This window comes from Camponotus vicinus, unplaced genomic scaffold, assembly GCF_025532165.1.
Source record: "Camponotus vicinus isolate PSW18456_S1 unplaced genomic scaffold, iyCamVici1.0 SCAF_6, whole genome shotgun sequence".
NCBI classification, from domain to species: Eukaryota; Metazoa; Arthropoda; class Insecta; order Hymenoptera; family Formicidae; genus Camponotus; species Camponotus vicinus.
In genome coordinates, this window is record NW_028141978.1 from 5,935,766 (window position 1) to 5,960,192 (window position 24,427).

Genomic DNA, 24,427 nt, shown 5'->3' on the forward strand with positions numbered 1-24,427 from the left:
CTAACAGTTTTTTTTTAAATTCCTCAAAAATACGTTTTTTTCGACTTGCTGACTAGGTATACCCCTTATTATCCGCACCCCTTGCTGAAGTATCACGGGGAAGAATAGTTGGGGCATGTAACGCGAGTTGTCTGTTAGATCGGGCCTCGTTGAGGTGCCGCGGGAGGAAGAGATAGAGCGACAATACAAAGCATAAACGAGAGTCTAATGAACGTAGGTAAACAGGAGGGGGCGGACAAGTTTATCTCGAGAGTCGCTTTGCGCACCGCAAAGGGAAATTAGCGCGCTAATGTTATCTCTGCGAAAAGCAATTAAGCCCCGCGGTAATAACGTACGTCGCATCCATAAAGCGCCATGACCCCTTCCTCCCCTCGCCGTCGTTCCATCGTCGTCGTTGTCGTCCGCGGGCGAAAATTGAATACTTATTATCGCGCAACCGCGGAAAACCCGACTGAGAGCCGCGAATCCGACGCTCTATCGACGATTGAACCGTTCCCGGCGCCATTTCGCGCGCCGTTCACGCTCGAGGGAGGCGAGCCAAAGGGGATGAAACCGCAGACTTAATGAAAAATATACAATTTCGGAGCGAGCTCCGCCGCACAAAGGGCAATCGCGAGCGGCGTAGACGTGGAAGTCATTATCGGGGATGAGAACTCGGATAAATTAACGGAACGCGTCGCTCGCACATTGGCTTACAACTGGGATCTCCAAAGGGGGCGGATTGTCCGATTGTATTACAGAACGCGCGATGTAACCGTGATACGCGCATTCGGAGAACGAGCTCTCATTAGCGCAGCTAGCTGCATAAAAACTTGCGTAATTTCTATACTGGAGGTAACGCGATCTTTGCAATAACACCTACCTCGATCTCGTTGCCTTGAGATTCAAGTGTATGCATTTCAAGTATAAAAGAGAAATGCCGTAGAAAAATTGAGCTTTATCGAGACCGGATACTATTCGCGGGAGAAGAAGAGGAAGCGGGGGAGAGGATCCATCCGTATACGCGAGAACAAGTTGTGGATGATGAAGACGAGAGGGATCGTTGCACCGCGCAACGTTGCGCAACGCTGACTGTACATTACGACGTCGTAAAAAAATTCACCGCGGCCGATCACTTTTACGATAAGATGCGATCGCGGACGAATTGCCTCCTCGATCCCTCCTGCTCGATATTCCTCGTGCTTTAGGATCATTAATGAGCACGTACGGCCGCTCATTAGACACCGACCGGCGTTTATAATAAACGTCGATTTAATCGACGCTAAGTGTACACGAGCTGCGCCATGCGACCGTACATCTGTCCTCTTAATGCGAATAATATGCAGATTCTTACAAATTCGCGACGTCCTCTTATGTTCGATCTAGCAAAGAGAACGTTTAAAGATTATGTACGACATGTAATCAAAGTCAGTTTCTTAATACTATCGAGATGTTTCGTAATTTTACGCGTGCGTTAATGTAATTATGTTTAACATAATTATTGAAAAATGAAAAAAAGATGTTACTTCGATAAGAATAATAATTATGTACATAAAGATGTATATTATAATCGAAAGATTTTCGCAACATCTTTTTCATACTATTAAAAACACGGCGATGCCTTGTAGCTATATATCTTCTTAACACGATCGATGTGGAGACTAGATTAAAAACTATTTTTATATAAGACAAAAGATAAGTATATTCGAGATATCGTGTAGAGTATACAAGTATAAAAGTATAATAAAACCGGCCGGTATATACGTATAATTGGCATCTTCAAATGCAATCGTATTTGCTATCGCGAAGAGAGATCGTTGAAATGCGAATTTTCTTTCTAATTAAATATAATGCTCGGTAGAAACCACGGGAATCGAAAATTTACACCTATTCTTACAAGTCCAATTATATTCTTCATTTACATTTTTCTAATTTACTTTGTTTTCGACATAATTACACTTGTATAGACAATAAAATCGTAAAAATCTATTACTTTCTTCCATAACAATACTGATTCTACAGAGAATGATGATTTTATCTTCATCTATGATAAAAAATAGAAAAATTCTAATCTAGACTTCCAGATATAAATCATTGGATATCTGCGAAAGAATCTTATCAGATATCTGTAATAGAAAAGCTCAAGTTTACATACAGTGTATAATCAATATCAATAGAATAAAGCAAACAAGGCACTTTTCAAATCCAAAGAAAGATAGAAATATTTCGTTTCCTTTCAACTATCGTATGCATTTCAATCTCACATGAGCTCCATGTAAATTAGAACCGATAACCTTTAGAGGTTGATTCATTCCGACGAATTAAGGGATTATACCTAGTCAGCAAGTCGAAAAAAACATATTTTTGGGGAATTTAAAAAAAAAACTGTTAGGTATTTTTATTTCATCGATTCATTATCATAATATATATCTATCAAAGAAGTTTTCATAATTTTTTCAATTAAAAATATCGAGAAATGTAGGCACAGTAGCTATTTTCCAGAGACATCTTTTTTCGGAGGCGCTTGGCGGTGAGCAAGATTGCTCGAAGCTGGATCATCCGAAATAAAAAATTCAAAAGGATTTAGCTTTCGTATGAATTGATCTAGTCGGTGAACGAAGGGATTTTAATTTTGATGAAACCTTTTTTTTTTATTAACAAAAGAACGAAAAGTTTTAACACGAAAAATTCGTATTTTTGCGTCAAACGTCTGTCACATTGTCAAAAATCAATTTTTTGTAAAATCCTTCGTTCACCGACTAGATCAATTCATACGAAAGCTAAATCCTTTTGAATTTTTTATTTCAGATGATCCAGCTCCGAGCAATCTTGCTCACCGCCAAGCGCCTCCGAAAAAAGATGTCTCTGGAAAATAGCTACTGTGCCTACATTTCTCGATATTTTTAATTGAAAAAATTATGAAAACTTCTTTGATAGATATATATTATGATAAAGAATCGATGAAATAAAAATACCTAACAGTTTTTTTTTAAATTCCCCAAAAATATGTTTTTTTCGACTTGCTGACTAGGTATAACCCCTTAATTCGGCTAATCTCGTACGATTAGGATATCAGCTTGAACGGTTCGGACAGCTGCAAGCAGGAACTACGGTCATGCGCAAGGACGAGTTGCGTACTTCCTGATAAAATGCTAATTCACTTCGCCGACGATACTTCCGCGGGAAGGGAAGAAGACTTGAGGAGTAAAGGCGGAAACGGTGTCGGCGAAGGGTCGATAATACGACCAAATCGCGGAAACCGGGTCAGATCTTTGTCACGGTATCGATCCGCTCGAGTCTCTCGGGATCTTATCGCGCGAGGAGTTAAATCGCAAAGACACGCGGCGTAACAAATCGCGCGCGCGTGTGTGTGTGTGTGTGTGTGTGTCGTGTTTTTTTTATCCGGATCCCTCTCGTTATTTCACGATACGTCGCGTCGGCTCCGATAATCGATATCCCGACGGAAGCGATTAATGCCACGTGAAAAAAAAAAGTAACCAACTGTGAACACGATCGCCGGAAATATACCGCGTCAGGACTCGCTTATTATCCATCTCGACATTGTATTAAAATCCTGAAAAGCGTTGCGGCAAAATAAATTTCCTGCCGGAACGCATTTATATTCCAGATAAAGTCTAGTGCAAGTAATCGACCAAACACTATCACGATATGTTCCTGATATTTAATCGAAGAGTGTAAAATTTTTCCTTGGAGATTTTTAAATTAAAATCATGTTAATATTTTTTATCATTTTATTTTTGTCCCAATAGAATATGAATAATTTCGCATCTGGACTTGTACGTCGTTATAAAGGGATTTTACCTTGTCATTATTCAATATGACGGTGTAAAATGTGCACGCTTGAAGACTATAAATATCTTTGCGCACATCGCACACCGACATTTCTCGAAGCCGCTCCTGGATCGAGTCGGAGAATTACTGCTTATTTGCGTGCGATTACGCAGGCAACGAACCAACACACGCGCACAAAAGTGTAGTACGTGAAATCTAGTCGAGCCCACGCACCAAGCGACAAAAAAAACATCTTCGTTTAGTGCCGCCGCCCGAGATGTGGGACTAAATGAAGACTTTAATACGACCCCCTATGATTAATGTCATTCCGTTTCACTAGCATAAATTGCGCTGCCTTTATCCGTGACAAAGCTAACCCGAGAGCTCTTTACGTCATACCGATATATCTCGCGGATATCTTTTAAGAATAACGCGATGTTATCTCTATTTATTATCATATCCTACAAAGTTTACATAATATATTTGTACCTCGAGTTCATATTTCTATTATCTCCAGATATCGTAGAGCAAAAGAATGCGATGAAGAAGAAGTGAAAATATAAAGAAAAATGAATTTCCTTTTTTTATTAAAATCGAGATCTATGATTTATTCATCGCACGGATCGAGAACGTAGAGCAATCTCCTCAGGAACGTCGATCGAGCGAGCCGCGCGAGTTTCTCGTCAGGAAATTCTACAGCAAAAGAGACTCGCGCGTCGAAAAATGTCCAGATGGAAATAACATTGGAGAGAGCTGAAAGAGACTCTTCGTCGCTTCTAACCGTAGACCAGACAGTGCCCAAGATCGTTCTAGAGTGAATTCTGCCTCCTGCCTAGTTTTAAAAATAATCATACGTTCCCTGTCTTAAGTGACAAGAGCGACGCTCCATTGATAACATAACATCGGTCCTTATGCACCCCCGAATCTTTTCTACAGTCTCGACAAAGTCAATCGTGTATAATAAAAAATAAAATATTTATAAAGTTTTATATATATGATATTTTATATATATGATATCAATATCTTAGGACATATATTTATATCATTTTTTTACATGTAATATTATTAATAGAAAAGGTACTTTCCAAATTATGGCGAGAAAATACTGTAATAAAAAATTATTACAATAAAATTAAAAATTAATTAAGAATTATAATAAAATATTTTTAATAACAAATTATATAATAAAAATTATTAGAACAAAAAATTATTATATGATATAATAATTTGAAAGAAAAATAAGTTACAAAAAATTGAGTAATTATAAATAACTTTCTCTTGGGTATATTTTGCATGAAATATTATTTGAACTTTGTTGTCAGACTCTTCGTACAGAAATCTCGCGTTGCGCATTTGCATAAAACCTCGCGCAATTGATGTCGTCGGAGAGGTAAGTCTCGTAATAACGCCCGGTGGCGTTTGAACTCGTGACACGCGCGATGACGAGAGAATTCAAGAGAGAAAGATGAAGATGTACGACACGGCCGGAAGAAACAGACAGCTCGGTATATTAAAACCGACGAAGCGCGCGAGATGACGATAGGTGGAAAATGTCCCTTTGAAATGTATGGAAATCTTTACCTTTTCCTTGAAAAGGCCTTGATTAGTCATCTCGGTAATTTTTTAATCATTGTAAGAGAAAGCGCTCTGTATCACTTTCAAGGACATGTTTTAATTCTGAAATGCATTCTCTCGTTAATCTATAAGCTACTGCATTTTTTTACAATTTTTTTACTACTTTTCAAGATGAATCATTAATGCAAAGGCTTCTGGCAGGATTAACGAAGAACTGGGAATTTGTAAAAAGCTCATATTTATGAATATTTAAAATAAGTTTTGCAGATTGAGACTTGCCTTATTAAATTTTTAAATTTAGTGGAATAGTGGAATTAATTTTCTCTCGCAATATTTATTTACGTAACATACGAATTAATAAAGAAAAATTATTCTTGACGAAGATGTATTAATCATGATTCGTCAAAAAGAAATAATAAGCATGTATATATTTCGATAAACGAAAATAAACGTAGGATATTCTCCCTTTTTCGGCCTTTCTTAGAGCGTGAATTCCCATCGGATTCATAATCAATGACGTGAATCATTCTTCCACGAACGTAGATCCAATTTTACCCTCCGCTGCATTCTCAGTGACGCGTTGCATCTTTTGTCCGAATTTTCGCTTAAACTTCATGACTAGTAAAGCGAAAATTCATTCTTGAGTCAAAACATAAGAAAGTTCAGTCGAGATAATGATCAAATAAAATTCAATATTTTACAGAAAAAATATATTTGAAAATTGTGTGATTGACATTATACGGGATTTCTTAATAAGTGCGAAAAATTTTAGGAAATGATATTCTTTGTCGAAAATTAAGGGGGATTTTTCATATATAAACATATATACTCCTACATCCTTTCCTATGGAGTTACACTCCTCCAAAAATGGGGGTAAAAATTAGATTTTTATTTTTTTCTCAAATTTGGAACAAGTTAAAGAAATGAAATTAGGTGGATATTTTCTACTAGTAAAAAGGTTATTTATTAATATTTTTTCAGCCTCCCGTATTGTTATAAGGGAATGAAACTAAAAACCCCTGTTCAATTTTTTACTAAAACTTTTTAATGGGTCGGAATATGATTATCTAAAAATATGCATTAAAAAGTTTGATTTATTCAGAAACTTTTTTATTTCTTTTATTTTTTTCATAAAATCAGTAATTTTCAAGAAAAAAAATAAAATACGTTATCATGCACAGCACGATGCTAAATAGCATAGATTCCGAATTACGAGAAGTTAAATTTTGAAATAAAAATAAAATTAGAGTAAATATTGGGAAAATTAGAACAAAAACAAAATTATAATAAAAATCCTCAAAATCTAAAAAATAAAAACCTAATTTTTATCCCCATTTTTGGAGGAGTGTAACTCCACAAGGAGGGATGTAGGAGTACATGTTTATATGAAACCCCCCCCCCCTAATTTTCGACAAAGAATCATCTAAAATGTTTCGCACTTATTAAGAAATACCCTATATAAACGGTATATACTTACAATAAAAAAAAAGTAAGAATAACGATATCAAAGACAACTGGAATCGATGTACAATTTTTAATATTAATTAAATCGATTTAAATTTCAATCTCGACTGTAACTCTAAATCATTTACCGCGATATAAATTCAACTTGGTTTTGTTAAGTTTAGAGTTAAAGCAACCGGGGGAGCCTCTTCGGGAACGAGGGGGAACGAGAGGCAAGGTGCGGCGACCTATCGCGGCCTGCTGCCAGCCGGTTACACGCCGCCGAGTATCGGCAGCAATCGCGGCAGCGAGTGACTCATCCGTTCGGTAACTACTCTTTACTCCTCTCTTCGCGATCTCGAGACGCGGGGGAGGAAGGTTCTCCGGTCCGTTCATTCCGCTCGGTTCCACTCGACTCGCCGCCACGCTCTCTCTATCATTCGACGTTCTCCCGCGCACCCGGACCCGGGTCTTTCTCAACTCTGTTATCCGGCCTGCTGAGAAAGAGAGACGCTTCCATTCTTGCAAATGGAAAAAGAACCGGCTAGGTAGATTTATTCCGCTCGTAGAATGAAAAGTGGAATGTTTCAAGTTTCACGTTCAAAAAACTAGCGTGTTGAATTATTTCAACCGGAAATAAATCTTTCTTTAAGGATCAAAGAGAAAAAGAGTTTGACAAATGTTGACTCTTAAATGTTTTTTGAAAAACACCGGGAATGTGTAAAGATATATCTGATGTCCGCCTCGGTTGAATTACTACGATTGATTCGCCATATTTTTCAACGATATAAAACAATAAATTAAGCGAGATATATTCTCAATATGGACACTACTTCCACTAAACTAAAAACAATATATATAGCATTTAAATTAGAAGAATATTCAACTTATAATATTCAAAAAATAAACTTCACATTTCCTAATTCTATTTGTTATGTTAATATAATTGATAAGAGGTGATTAGTTTTTCAGCAGCTAACGATTCTTCGATTCAAGCGAGAAATCTTGGCTCGAGCATGCTCCGTGTTTTTCATACGAGGGAGTATACTCCGTTTTCCTGCAGTTTATTGATCCACGGATGGTATACGTGTCTCTCTCCCGGGCTAAGCCAGCGGAAAACAAAGCAACGTTCTTGCTCGGTGCCCTTTGTAATCGGAGAAAATTGGACCTTACAACCGCGGCGAGATGTGTCGAGATGCCATCTAGTAATTAGTTAATTGCTATCGCAATTACAAAAAATAGCATGGTTTCCCGGGAACCATTTGAATTTCATGGATGAGAATCGCATCGAGTTTAATTTTGGGTCGCAAACAGTCGGGATTTTTATGCAAAAAGTCTAGCGATAAAAAAAAAGTTTGGCTAACTTTTAAAAAGTCTCTTAACACGTTCGACTATCTTAAACAAAAATATGCAGTAATTCCAAAAATTAAAAGGCATAGCTGATCCTTTAAATTTGCCAATTATTATATTTTATTATAACTGACTACGTGTAATACGAGATTGAAAATAAGCGCACTTGGGTTAAATTATACATTGAATATGCGAATGCAAATCACGAGTATACAATTTTGCGGATAATAATACGAGAATTATTATTATTGAAGTATCGAATACAAATGCAGTAAATAAATTAGCTTCTGCTCGTGTAGTTTTTATTACTTTATACCCCTCTGTGTATATGTGTGTTTACGCTTATTGTCGGGAAAATCTATTGATATGTAAAACCGTTTGATACGGTGCAACGAAACGCCATTACGTCCGCAATTAAATTTGCACGGAGAAGCTCACCGGTGCAATTAAGTAATCGGATTACCTTCTGTGCGCTAACTTTGCGAGCAAATAATGCACGCGCCAGATTGCAGTATGATGTGATGCAGATAAGATAATTATTCGTACGAAGCTGAATACGACTCTCTCTGGCGACTCTGTTTCTATGGGAATTGGACATTTCGTTTTTTTTTTCAAGCTCTCCTTTCCGATCGAGCGGAAAAACCATCTCCGCTGAAACGTATCGCTATTATTCTTGTTTTTTTAAGCGAGAGACTCATCCGTTTCTGTTTTTTTTAACTGTCAATATAACCCATCAACATTTTAATTTTATGTTCAAAGATTGTTTTGTTAAATTTCAAAGTTGAAATTATTTTTGTCAAAAAATATAATATTTTATTATTAAGAAAATTTCAAGAGACTATTCTTTAACTTAAGAAAAAAGCTCTTGTCTCTCTTTTACACAAAAGCTATAATTGAAGACCACAATTTCACCGCGTAAGAGAACCGCACAAAGTTCGACCCAGAGAAGTTTGACTTCGAACGTCGCCAAAGGGGGGATCAGTATTTAGAATCGGCGTTTGGACAAAGTTTCCGCGAACAAGTTCGTAACCCACAACACACGTAGCGAGAATAAACGACAATCGTCGTTAAAGGGACTGTCGGCAATTTCCATCGTGACTTTTCCAGGAACGCCGACATAGGCACAGGTGCTCGCACGTTTGGCGAGCGAAAGGAAAACAAATTGTAATTAACAATACGGTCGTAAGAGAGGTCGAAGGGCCTCCGAAACACGAGCATTCTTACCTCCTTCTCTCGTCTTCTCGGGGTCTCCTTCTCTCTTATGCACCTATTCCGGGTCTACTAGGAAAAGCGCCTGTCTCTCGCAGCCGCGAACGCGAGGATGTATAAATACTTGAGAGAGAACGGCTTCTCTTTCTCTCTCGTTCGGCTCTCTTTCTCTCTCACCGTCCTTTTTTCTTACCGTTCTCGAGTCCCCTCCTCGACACGAGCACCATCCTGTGGCGCAAAAAATCACGCCCAATCCCTCGCGTATAATAAACCATCCGGGGTTTAAAAACAGCGTCGTATATACACTCGCTTATGCTTCAAATTTCTATTAATGCTAAAGATTTGTATGCACACTTGTGTACATATATGTGCCATATACTTTGAAGAGCCAAATTAAATAATAAATTGATAATTCGATAAACTTCCCGAATGAAATATTTCCGTGAATAAAGTATTTTGTTTTCTGAAGATTTCACGATGCAAAGGATGGTTCGTATCATCTGTCGAGGGTAGTTTCGCGTCACCCGTTACGCTTTCGACGCACGCCCGCTAATTGCTAATACGAAAATATAGACCGCGGAACGCAAAAGAGAGAAAGGCGACGGACCACGAGGAGGGCCAAGATGTCGTTTACTCGGAAGTCGCGTTCCATTTTTCGACACAGTTCGCTCGTGAGTCAGAGAACGCCGCTCTCCGAATTGCAACGCGTGCAAGTGCGGCAAGACTGCCGGCCGATTAACCGAAAGGCGCGTGAAGCGATTAATCTCGATCCATTCGTAATGCAACGCGTTGCTCGCGTGCTACTGGTTTTCGCGAACCGCCGTTTTTTAACCCACTAACGCCGATCCGGGTGTTCTGCATGCATGAATATTTACCGTGCGTGACGTGAATAGATAGTGGGAGAAATAATAATGACGAAAAATATTCATTTCCTTCGTCAAATAAGCCAGCTCAGATTTGATCGAATGATAATTTAGATTCGCCATAAGTTGTAAATATTAATAAGTGGAAGCTAATTAAAATTTAGAATCGACGAAATCTAATTCTCATTATTGATAAGTTATTAAAATTGACGTTTATATGTATTAATAGGCTAATAATGAAACAAAATCAATGTTGATTGCGTACATGATATATAATTACATTTATTATTACTCACTGCGCAAGTTTTGATGCTGAACACAAGATAGCATTAAATTGTAAGAGCTTCAATGGTCTGCTTCAATTATTTACCTGAAAGATATAAATAAATAATGTACATTAATAAAGTTATTTGTGACAAATTGATTAGTATGTGCAAGATAATATATTTTAATAGTACTTAATATTTAAATACATAAAGAATTATTTTTAAAAACACAAAGAATAAAACAAAAAAGAAAGAGAGAGAGAGAGAGAGAAAGAGAGAAAGAAAGATGATTGAGCTTTGTATATTTTACTTCATAAATTTCTTTTTAATACTGTATAATTTATTTTTATTATTAATTTTAATTACATATTTTTATGTCTCTATATCAATTTATTTGCAGAAATAATATAATAAATAAAAAAGGAAAATCATTACATACATACTTTTATAAAAGAATATAATTAAAAATGCGTATCATAATTTTATTACATGTCATATAATAAAATATGTTTAGCATCTTATTATATAATATAAGCAAATATTGCGAAATGATTCTCACAAACGTGATTGCGGAGGCAAATGAGAGACGCAGAACCAATTTGATAGGATACGAAATATTTCACGCATGGTTATCTCAACATTCATAAGACTCGTACAGGAAGAACCTTGTCGAGCGGAGAATGCATTGACCTTGAGCGCGTGCAGAATCGACGCGAGCAATTTTGTAAAAAGCAAAAGGTGAAGGAGTGGTCCCGTCGAAGGCCTGTACAGCCCACACACGACGGACGAACAGGCTGTGCTGTAATATGGTTCAATTAGCGTTAACTGGACCCGCAATGGTTCAAGCAAAGACCGCTCGTTTCTCGCCAGAAACGCCGCGTTAATTCGCGCAAAGAATTCTCGCTTTATTACTCAAATTAGCAAATTAGCTGCCGAAAGATAGCCGTGATTTTCGACAAATTATGTTGCGCGTAAAATGTGCTTAAGTAAAATAAGTATATAAATCATGTGTGAAAAAATATATATAATAAATAAACCGTATGTACTCAAATTGTTCACAGTCAATTCATGTCTATTGCTGTTTTTATTCAAACCGTCAAAAATCTAATTATCAATTTCATTATTCCAGTGTATACTTGAAAAGGACCACAACCATATGGTCGAAACGTCGTAATTTTTAATAAATAAACAAGAATTTTGGCTACTTTTCGTCGATTATATATATTTTTTAATGATCCTATAATAAATAAAATTAAATTGATAACCTTTTATGCATAAGACATGTTAAATTAAGAGAAAGAAAGAAATTTTTATGTCGAAAGGCTCTCAAATTCTAAAAAGTACTTTGCATTTAAATCGCATCAAAAGATCAGATATTTTTAACTATGTTTTCTACAGTCTTCCGCAGTGAAAATTGCATCGTTATATATTACATCGTTTCGTAATTGCGACGAGTCGAGTACGTGCCACGGAATCGGCAACTGCAGAATGCGAATGCAATGCGCGCACCTGCTTGTACCGAATAAGAGCATACGGAGATATGCATATTAACGTTCCGCGCTCGCAAAAGGTCCCCGATGGTAATACGATCCTTATCTACATGCCACGCGGCGGCGAGACACATCGTTCGAAATTCATGTTGCAAAATTGCATGCGTGTCATCTGCCATCTTTTTCGCGCGCGAGAAGCAAAAGTTGGCCGAAATCGTCCACCTGTTGCGAATATCCGTAATGGAGGTACGATTCATCGCGCGATTGTCTAAGTAAATTGCCACTTGCAACGTATTTCTCGCTTAATAAACTAACTCCCGAGTTTTAACACAGTAGTTTACTACTTTCGTAATGTTTTGTGAATTTTCTCCGCGTAACTAAAACACCTGCGCGCCTGCTTTCACAAAATTCTACACTTGAGTTATATAATTTCAGATAATGCAAAAAAATTAAACGATCTAATATCTATATATCTCGATACGATAAATGTTCTTTAAATTTACATCACGAATTTTGTGTATCGTATTGTAGAAAAAAATTAATGTATAAAGTATAATTAAAAATGTAACAAGCTTTTTCCGTCCGTTATACATTATTTCATTTTATATTTATTTCACTTTTATATATTATTTCATTCCAGTTTTTTATATTAAATTATATTACTACTATGGAGAGAAATGACACTTGCAAAGATATAAGACTGCTAATATAAAATTATTTTATAGCTTCTGAAAGTAGTTTTAAGGTGGCGCGTATAATAGCTTTCTCTATAATCTTTAAATCACTTCAGGAAAGCGACATACTTTATGCGAGCGCACAATCGGAGGAACAATCACGTTTAAAAATTACTAGGCAATTCGCGTACACTTGCAAATTAATTACACATCGAGAAATGGTTGCAACGACGATAAATTATCTCGTTTCCATATTTTTATCACGGCGAACCATTTTCATCGATAAATATTATATTTAATTTCAAGCTCGCGCGCTATGAATCATCCTAGCGATGACATTTACTTATAAATTTTGTATAATATCCGTTAATTATCGCGGCATTAGCCCGCGCAGCCGATTCCCTGACCCAATTAATCTTGCTCTGCCCTGGCATAAACTGCGGAGAAAGGAGACAGGTTATACCGTGCGAACTTCTGAGAGCAATTATCGAGTAGTTACGCGTTATTCTGGCCCGCGTATTAATATAATAAATGGTTGCCCGGCATTTTAAATCGCGTTTACCATTTTGCTCCCACATTAATCGGTGACCAATAAATTGATAAAAATATTCTACTGTAAGAATTAATCTCTAACAGAAATCGTTGATATTATTATTATTTTTATTTTGTGATTGTTATAATGAGACTTTAATGATGTAGAGAAATTATATTTTACAATCTTTAGATTTTATGAAATTTTATTAAGGCTTTTGATAAAATTTCTTAGCATAAATATTTTACTCTGTTAACCGGATATAGATATCTCGTTAATGTCGATATCAAATAAAAACTAATGATAAACTCGTAATGCTGAATAAAAGCATGAATAATTTCGCGTTACTAATTTCTCAAAACTCTCTGTACTTTCGCGGACTAATTCCGCGAATTATTCGCGTAACCGATTCTCATTAATTCATTTCCAGGATGTTTTTGCCTCGATTGTACAACAAGCATATTATAATTATCGCTGCAATAATTATCACAAGCATGTAATTAAAATAATTACGCGCACACGACTGTGACGATCAGTAATTCATTTCGTCATTCTTCCATCGCGTGTGCGCACGCAGGTGCTTCGCTGTCACGTTGTCGGAAAAAGCAGTGCGTTGACTTCGGATGACGTAAAAGAACGTCCTGCCCGTTCTTACTCCGTACTCGAGCTTCTGCTTTCAATAGGATTCGCCATCGATTCACATTTACCCGACTTCCTTTTGCATTGCATCCTGCAGTGGCGTAACGAACGTAAATCTTCCCCATCACGCTTTCTCGGTTTATTTATATAATTGGAAAAATGCTACGATAAATTATTACCCGAATTTCGAAAATAAAATATGCTTCGAAAAAAATTCGTTAAAGATTGCAATGTTTCAACAATTCAACAGCTCTATAATTTGTTGTAAATTATAGAGCTTCTCATTAATAGTTTGATAAAGATAAACATATGTATCAAGAAAAGCAATCTGAAAATTTTGAAGTCATTAAGTATTAAATTATCATTCATTGCTGATGCATTTACGATATTTCATTTCGATACATTTTGTGTTAATATAATAATTATGAGCATTACATAATATATATTTATAATATTTTTAACAATATGAATTTCGTATTATTTTTATTTTCATCCCTCTGGTTACGGCATTGCATGTACGTACACGCACCGATCTATCGCTGCATCGGTGAAGGTCAAAGAATACGCGCGGGTTGCTTTAATGCAAGGTCCGATTGAAATGCGGTTCACGAAGGAGACGAGGACGCCAACCAGTCTGCGCTCAAACAGCTCGTTCGGTTTCTCTCTTCTTCGCCTTCCTCTTCAGCATCTTTCGCTTCATCTCCTCGTTCACCTCGCCCACCTCGGTTTCGCCTTGGTAGTTGCATTCAGCATATGTTCAGCTGCGACCGACCAGGAAACCACGAGACGTCATTGTGCAGATGTGACGAAGACCGAGCAAATGTCGATATACTCGCGATTAGAAACGTTTGCGTTATCGTACATGGACATAAGATAGAATTAAAATCTATAATAATTTAGTTTGAATATTAAATATTTTGATTTTAAATTTCTGTAAAAAGATCTTTGTTAATTTTACTATTTGCATTGTCACAATTTTAATGATTACAAGATGTCTTTTGTCCATTTTTATATTTATATAAAAAAATATAGATATTTTTTGCTTTTAATTCTCTTATTATTTTATTCAAAGTACATATTTTTTGCCACTCTCTTTCGACGCTAATTTTCTTGTACAGCTATTTAATGCTACTCTTGTGACCAATTTACCGAAAGCTAACGTTAAATGCTAAACAGCCGCATAAATCATCGACTTCGCTTCCTTGGGAACGGCATTTTCAAAAAGAAGTGAAACAGGAAGACGATCGATCATCGGCAAAATTATGCCGGTGTACACGGTTCGCGCGGTACACTGTATCGCCGCTTAGGCAATAGTGATTTATGTAACCTTAATATTGCGCGAAGGTGCACCGCCGTTGCGGCCATTTATCCGGATCGCCAATATTGTTTCAGAAATTCCGATATATCAGATAGGCGTAGGATTAATGGCGATGGTTTGGAAAGAACAGCCGCGATTATAAATGCGTGCCTGCGTCGTGTATTGACAAGGAAACACGAAAGGTCGCCTCGCCTTCGCCTTCCCCTTCTTTCTCATTTTTAAAAACAACATCGCCGACTTTATCCAAGTCTTAATCAAACCGATCATAAATTGACGAGCCGTTCCAGGTGGCACAAGAAAAGAGATCGACCACCCGAGCACGGCGACTGTCATTGATTCATCGCTTCCGATTTCTCGACAGCAGTCGAGGTTGTTTCGATCGGTTCTCGTCTCGCGCGAATGCTCATTTTTCATCGCGAAACGCCGTCATCGCGAAAACCGATTCCACGCGAAATAAATGAGGCTGCCGCGTTACGAAACAATAACGGTGAACAGATGCGATGCTTGTCTGAAATTCATTTTTTATTTCTGTCAACTGCCTTCGTACCGTGGCATTCATCCAGGTGCCGTTATTATGCGAATTATTTGTCACGTGTAAATTTTGAGAAATTAATGGCGCTCAGTCGAGGCAACGTATCGCGAGTGAATTTTAAAGAAACCTGTCGATAAACGATCGAACGATAGTGACACGAGTAAATGGCGAAAAATTGAATGATCGACGTTACAATAACATCTCTCGCGAGTAGATTGAAAAATTCATCGATGGTTAAACGAAAGTGAGCGAGGGATTGTGAAAAATTTACGTGTGTGCGATGACATCGCCGATTCATCGTGATTTTCAGCGAGTACGAGGCACGCTGCGCAAGAACGACACTGCATTGCAATTCCGTTCCGAGTGCAATCGGCGAGATTGCCGATACCGATCACCGCGCTTCGCCAATTTGCTCGTCGGACTCGTTGCTCGTTACCACGTGCGCGATTGTGCGGTTGTTTCAAGTCGGGTGCGATACGCGCGGCCCATTATTCACCGGGTTCCACTGGCAAAAAGGCATTCGTTCAATTTTAAAAATTAGCTCTATTTGACATAAAAAAAAATATTAATATATCCGAGAAAAAAGATACCGTGCTCTTCAATTGCTTCTTTTTTCAAGCGTTCATCTTTTACGCGATAAATGTAAAAATCCGCTCTAGGAAATCACGAGAATGTTTCGTAATTTCTTTATTCGAAAAAATTTCTTTTATTCGTTATTATATATCAAAAGTCGTACGCTGTATTTTTAATCGCATTTAGCGTTAAACGTGCTCTGCATAATATATTCTTTCTCGTCTGAAGCTACATTTTTCTTACATAATACCAGAATGCGGAGATGTATCTCGATTCGTCAGCGGCGAGACTTTACGCAAGTCGAGACACTTCTCTCGTTTCCTATTTTATAACAGTGATTGGCGTATCGCATCGGGAAATTCAATAAAACCCGGAAACGTGATTGGAAAGTCAGCCGAACTTTCCGTCCCTTCGACAGTACGCGTTCAAATATCGGTATTGCGTTTCATTGTATCCGTTGTGGTCTGATGACGGATGCTCTCCCGGCACATGTATCGAATCTGCAAATTGCATCGATTTCCAACCGCGAAAACCTCACCACTACGGAAATTTTTGCTAAATTTTTAGGCGTTTGCAGAAAAAATATTTATACAAAAATTCCTTTTCCCTGTTTTCGATAAATACAAGATCGAGATTCTTTGTATATATATCTCCGTTCTTTTTTTTGCTGCATTTCTAAATATTTATACGAAACTGTGCTCCATTATTTTTTTCACCCAAAGCATTTCTCGTATTTTACGTGAATATATTTTGTTTGTAATAAATAAAAAATATTATTTTATTTTGCATTATTATTCTATATTGCATATTTTATACTGCATATTATTATTCTCATTGCAATTAACATTTTTATTAATTTTATCGTATTTTTATGTAAATATTCTTAAAAAAAATCTGATTGTAATTTTGGCGATTTTCTCTTTCCTATTTTTGCTCTTGATTAATTACAAATATCGGTGTGACAATTATCGGATAGTCAATAACTTCTCCCACGATTATCGGTCATAAAGAGAAAATAATTGGCATTACGGTTATGCTGTACCACCGTGCAATGAGGACGACGGCGATAATAATGATGATTATTTGGATTGCGCAATGAGAGAGTGCCGGTGTGGATGATATTTATCAACCCACATGCGGAATCGCCTTCGTTTCTTCGAATGTGCAATTGGCGAGATTGCCGGGTTCGATCGACGCCTCCGAGCTTAAGGCCAATTTATACAGTCGACCGTCAATGAATCATCCGCAGTGAATGCATCGAACGTACGAGCTTTCATTCCGCTGTCACAGGTCGTATAGTAATCAAAGTAGGTATATAAATCATTTTCATGCCAATAGAGTCTCCTGGCGTATAAAAAGTCTTTAAGAAAATCTGTAGAGACCTATTCAAGCGCGACAGAAAACCTTTTTTTGTCAGTCATTCAACAAGAAGCACTTGCATTTCATTTTAAATGAGTCACCCCGGATGACCAAGCAATCATCATGAATGAAAGTAGAAAAGTAACTATACATCTTTTTTTTTAAACGATGCTTACGCGTTCACTTTTCCTTGCATGATTCATGCGAAATAATCATTACTGATGAACCGTAGATTCGTTTTTAGTCGCACGATTGAAATTCCCCATTTCTCTCTCTTCAATCTCTTTACCGACTTGCAATCATTTACCTACGATCGTGCCGTACTTTCTCAGCCTGAATCGTGATTTTAGAGCCGTGCGGAGCTTAACGGAGCTTTTGGAGAAAGCCGGATTTGCGCGTACGTGCGACTAGATGAGCCAAGTTTATCGTCGAAGGTGCTCGTTGAATTATCCGTCCGCGCCAATATTAACGAGCACTGCTCGTGTGCATTACTCAGATAGAGTAAACCTTGATTAATCACGAAAATTATCAAGCAAACGCTTCCATACTCTTTTTTTTGCCATTAATCATGTACGATTGATGAACGTCTTTGTTCGTGAAAAATATAAGCGTCTAATAATTCGCATTGATCAATCGTAAATATGTAACAAATATAAATAGTCTACATGTATATTAATATTCTTTTATAAATAAAAGCTTTTCTTGAAAAACTACGTGAATTAATAATTGAGTTTATTCTTTACATTAATTTAGATGATATTAATAAATTATAATAGTAGTGGTATGTATAAGAATAACCTTCATTTTTTTAATTTTAGCCTAGCATGACGTCACAACTATCGAAGCTTTTGTTACATACATTTAATGTTGCTTATATTTTATATTATTAATTAATAATAATAAAAAAACTTTGTGAAATAATTTTATAGAATGTAATAATATTATAACATGTGTATATGCAATCGTAAAGATATTAATGTAAATATTATAAATCGAAAAAATGATTATGGAACTATAACAATTATAAAATAATATTAATACATTATATATTAACCATTATAAATTAACTGTAATTATAATTATAATCCAAATTGTAATTTAAAAAGTAGAAAAAATTATTAAATCTTTATAATAGAAAAAATACAAGAAACAATATTATAATAAATCAAGATTAACTATTATATAAATTGCGATAAGGTATTAAAAATGAAAGAATTTCTCACTGCTATTATAATTAATTTGAATATCCGACAAAAAAAAAGAAACAAAGTGCATCAAGCTACACGTTATGCGTGATACGACAAGGTAATAAAATATAAAATGATACGTTCGCGCACAAAATCAAAGACTAATACGACACAAGAACGTTAAGTGGACTTTCCTGCTGTTATCAATTTTTTTTTAGGTCGCGCCTCTGAGCCATTCACTTTTAAGCACAGCTTTAAAAGCGGCCAGACAGTCGTGCAGTTTAATCATCGATTTCACTGTATCATGAACGACGAGAACGCGTGGGAATGACGGAAGTGGTCTCCGGAGTATAGTGTGAATTATGTAATGTTATGTCGTGTAAACGTCAACCGCGCTGAAAATACTTTCAGTATTGCTATACGAAGGACCGCCGAGGACTCGTGAGAGTGCGAGCTTATCTTCGTCACGACGTTTATTTAACTCTTTGAGCGAACAAATGTCAGTTTCTCAACGTGAGTCTGAAATGTTCCGATCATATATCAAAATTTTGACAGATCTCAAACACCTGAATCCAATCTTATCCAATTTTAGAATGTCAACAAGAATAATATTTCGATTCTTTTAATTTAATACTTCCCATATTTTATACACGATTTTTTAATTTTATTATTTTGCATTCAAGAGTTGATGAATAATTTTCATGATATTATAAACTGCATTAGTATTAGCAATTATATAATATTATTATATCAGCGTTTTAAGGTTAATTTTTTATGATTAAGTTACGACGATCTTCAATAAAGAAGAAATGACATTAATTTTAATCCAGAATATGAGCTTACCGCTGACAAGCAGCTCTGAAAAACGCTACACGCCTTTTGTCGACATTTTAATGGCAATATGCTAATTTAATTAAACAATGCCACTAAAACAAGATGCACGATGCTTGCAGTTTACCGAGTGCATTAGCGTAATTAATTAATTTGTTTAAGAGTCTCGGAAAATCTCTCGTCCGTTACTCGAGAGAGTTATATCGAACGTTGCACATTTTCCGTTATTACGCCAATACGATACAGTTTTGCACGAGCACAACTCTCATCATTATATTCAGCAGCCGCGTTTACATTTTTAGTGCTTTGCAAACATTAATCCGCGTCTTCGCTCTTGAGACACAAGAACCTTTTAGAGATGATTCTAATTATATATCGTAGAGCCGAACGCGTAGAAGAGAAGCTACTTGTGCACTAATTATTCTTCATCCAATGATGCTTTTACGAGCGTAATGAAATTATCGAATATTTATTTCAAAGATAGAACGCGACATCAGGAGAAGAAGCATTTAATAACTTATAGCGAGAAGACATTAAGAATCTCGAAATCGGATAAAATGCTTGTATCTTATTGGTTCGTGGAAAATTTATATGCAGTTTAAATGTATCTTATAATTTCCGAGAGAAATGCTCCTGCTCGAGAAATCTGCAACGAATGTTTCTGACTCCTATTCGAGAGCTGGGATTGTCACAAGGTAAATATATGCGCACACGTGCATATATAAACTCATCAAGCAGCAATAAATGACACGAGCGTCGTCATGCTTTTATTATAGAAGTGCATTTTTATAATACTTCGCATCCAAGGTCTTTCTTATCGATGTAATGGACCAAGGTCTATTGTTCGATACGATAGATTCGCAAGATGCTCTCATTAAACGCGGTTGCAAGGATATGAAATCAAGCGAATTAAGTGAACACTAGTAATTGGAAGCAAATTAATATAAAAGATAAATCAATTAATTATTCTATTAAATAGTGATATAGTGATATTGAATTAAATTCGATAATATGAGAAAGATATGGTTACTTGTATATAATAAAAATTGTCCAATATGCGCGATTGCAATTTCTCTCAAATATCTGACAGACCTGATAGATTCAATGAATAAATGTTTGATTAGGTATTTCGCGTAATCAAATTAAATAGTAATCCTATACGATTCCCGAATAATATGTACAGTATTTAGTTTCACGAGGATCAAAACATTCCAAATTATCAATTTCATCATTATTATTCGTGAGAAAATATCAAAATATCAAAAATATTGAATAGATAAATAATATATTTTCGGCTTTATAATAAAATTGTATTTAAAAAATCATATCTCAATTTATTTAACTGATATTTATTTAATTGATAAATCAACTTTCGTTCCTTTATCATTAATTATTTGTAACGCGTAAAATAAAATTGGCGAATATTCTCCAACTGCATTTCGCAAAATCAATTCGTACGCGCTTTGGGACAGTCAGTTAAATTGCACCAAATGACGCAAGTCGAGGTTGCTATCTGGCATTTGCAGATGCATTGACGAAAGTAATTGCTCTGTAAAATCGGTACCGCCCACCAGCCCTCCAATTCACTCTGTCATAAAACGAATTTATATGCGGCGCTGAATTTTCAACGATCCTTTCGTAAAGATGTAGGATGAAGAGATCGCTCGAGGCAACCCTTGAAACTTTTAGCATATTGCAGAGTAGAAAATATCAGCCAACAACCCGAAAATCGCCTTCCAGCGTTTTTTGGCAGCTCAATTACTTCGAAAGAGAGTGCGTATCTGTTACTCGAATATTTCATCGGTTCGATGCGTGCTTATCAAATATTTGCACGCTATTACATCCATGTTGGTACATGAATGATCAGCATACAAACGTTTGATTTAACTAAGCAAAGTATGCCAAGAAATTTAAAGCTACGAGCGATCACAATTTAATCTAAGAAATCGGAGAAGAGAAATAACAATTACACTTTTAACAGCGATAGAAATTTAATATCTATTTCAAAATTATTTTCCAAAAAAAATACTATAAAAGATACATAATCCAAAAAAATAATTCCTTCATCTAAAAAATAAATTTCAATTTTTCCACGAAAAATTAACGAATGATATAAATTTATCAAATAGTTATTAAATCAATAACAGCATCTGCATATTTATGACAGAGCTAATTAAATGCAGCATTTGTCGAGAAGTTAGTTAATCAAGTTAAATTCTTCCTTCCGAGAGAGGAAATCCCTCGGAGCCTGAGCATCCAACAACGTCAAGGGAGGTCAACGTACCCGAAAAGGATTACTGTAATTAACGGACAGCGATAGATCATTGCCCGAGTAACCCATTACAGTGCGCGCGGACAATTAGACGGCCAATGAAATAATGCATCATTGAACGAGAGCGGCGTGATTACGAGCGCGTATTGTTGTTGCCGCGAGGTCGAGATTATCGAATAACGAGTAAAACGCGAGGATCGTCGCGTGCACGAGAAACGAACAAAGGTTCCTCTATTATGTTCCCCCGAGATTCTTGGCTTCTCTCGAGGTCTTGAAATCGAGTCATCTCGTCGACTGAAAAACTAACGCGAAGGGGAAGAAATATGATAATTTTATCCCGTGTAAAAAATTCAATTGATAGAGAGAGATTTGGAATTCTTTCTTATTTGACAGCCATCACAATCTCATCTGCATATACGAAGTTTTATTTAAAATTCTCCGTTATTTCCTATGTGACACTCGCATATAAAATTGCATGTGTAAAATAAACTCGTATTAACGTTCTATAAATGTAAAAAAAAAATATGTGATATAAATATTTTCATTTCTCAACGTAAAGATATATAATAGAAGAGGAAGATGAGGCAATACAAGAAAAATGAGATACTGTAACTATCTGAAAACACAATATTTGCTAGATATTCTACGATGTTGTACCTACATGTAATTAGACTAGATGGAAGCGTTACAACTTCACACACGAATGTAGGATATTATTATTGGACTCTCCATTACGTGCTGTACAACAGTTAACAGTTTCCTCGCGAGAGAGAAATACATATGTATTTATTATTGTAATAAACGCAGTTGTATCGTCGAGAAGAGAAGAATCTGGCAAGGATATAAATAATCGTAGCATTGGCTATTTAAAGTGTGATAAATGGCTGTTAGGTTGTGCGCAAATAGTTTAGCGTAAAATACGGCTGAAATGACAGATAAACGCACCAGTCTCACAGAATCCCGTGTCCCGTCTCGTAATATATTGAATTGTTTTATTATGACCTGAATGCGCTCGCGCACCTGGCGAAACTCGCGTCTTTGCGTTTCGGTCTTCATTATCATTAATTTACGACACGAGTATATTATATTATTATACCACCTGATAAGGCTAAGAGCGTAGATTACGGCAGACATATCTATCGCTTACGTAATGCTTAGTATGCTCCAGTCTCTTTCGTAATCTGTAGTACAGCTGTATTATTTCGTGCACCGAGTAATTAATTAGGAGAAATTACGAGCGAACGTAATCCGTTCTCACAGTTCGAGAAACGTATGTGTGGACATTACTTAATACGTGTATAATGTTACACCGACAATGTATTATATCGTAACTTTTGATTTACGATGAGTTATAAAGATTTATGCCAATCATATTTTTTATGACGTGCGCTTCGATAAAATAAGGCGGTGTCGTTATTCTTTCAAGATATTATCTATCTTATTTAATTGATTTCAACTTTATTAGAAAGCTATTCATTTTCCCTCTTAAGCAGGAAATATATTATCATAATATGTAATTTTCATATGACTGAGAGTTATAAAGATTTATATCACAATCACTCTTCTTTTTATAACGAGCTTTGATAAAATAAAGCGATTTTCACATCACCAATCTTTAAAAATATTATCTATCTATTATCATATTATGATTAATTTCTCATATTAAAAAGCTTTCTCTTTCTCCTTCAAACAAGGAAAATAATTACAAATTCATAATCAATTTAGAAAGTTCGAGTTTCATGTTGCCTGCACTTCAACTACATTATTCCATTCTGTAATTTTCCTTACTTTTTTCCAAGAATGGTTCATTTCGTTAAGGAACTGAAATGGCTCAACGGAGTTGAATTGTTAATTAGCTTTCGCGCGCAGAGAATTCGAATTGAAACTTAATTACGAGCAGCTGCTCGACAAAAGATTCGATAGCGACGACTCTCAATTTCCCCGCACGAAATTCCGCTTTGAGAGCAACGCCGTAAGCTCTTTGGTAAGGGCCGCTACGTGGTAGTAGGTCAGTAATGTCGAGGGCGAGCGGCTGAACTATATTCGCGGGCGGCGATGGGAACGGGTGGGGCACCCGAGAGTTAGCCCAATCAATAAACCTCCACCCGGCGACATTCAGACTCGGTCACGGGTAGTCCCGCGAACGTGCGCGGGCTCTGGAAAATTCCAAGCGCCCCGAAACATATGCGCCAGCTTTCTTGAGAGATTGCGTGCAAGTCTCGAAACAAGTTTAAACGTAAATTTCAAAGGCTTGAATTATTTTTCAGAGAATATACCGCACGGCATTAAATTCCAATTTTTCTCGATATTTTTTAACCTTAAAATTTATTCTTTATTTTAAAAACCTTTAAAATTGTAAACAATTTCTGTTTAAGCAAACAGTAATTTTTCATAAAAATTCCCATCAATTTTCCGTGTTATATAGAATATCATAAAATTTCCATGTAATGCAAATTATTAATGTAATATTGATGTAATTTATATTTATTATATTATTTCATAAAAAAAATCAATAAAAAATTAGTACTTTAAATAAATTTTTT

At 36.1% G+C, this 24,427-nt stretch overlaps 1 protein-coding gene and 1 long non-coding RNA gene across 14 annotated transcripts in view; one reads left to right on the forward strand and one right to left on the reverse strand.

Annotated features, from left to right (window-relative positions):
- The window catches only part of LOC145972801 (uncharacterized), a 231,699-nt gene that overhangs the window by 182,829 nt on the left and 24,443 nt on the right, over positions 1–24,427 (reverse strand). The window lies entirely within an intron of this gene.
- On the forward strand, positions 15,672–18,248 carry LOC145973080 (uncharacterized). 2 transcript variants are annotated; one of them, XR_014439355.1, is made up of 4 exons: positions 15,672–15,906; positions 15,973–16,178; positions 17,246–17,542; positions 17,945–18,248. It is a non-coding gene; the product is annotated as an uncharacterized LOC145973080 (long non-coding RNA). The 2 variants fall into 2 exon arrangements; XR_014439354.1 differs by having other exon boundaries at positions 15,672–16,178.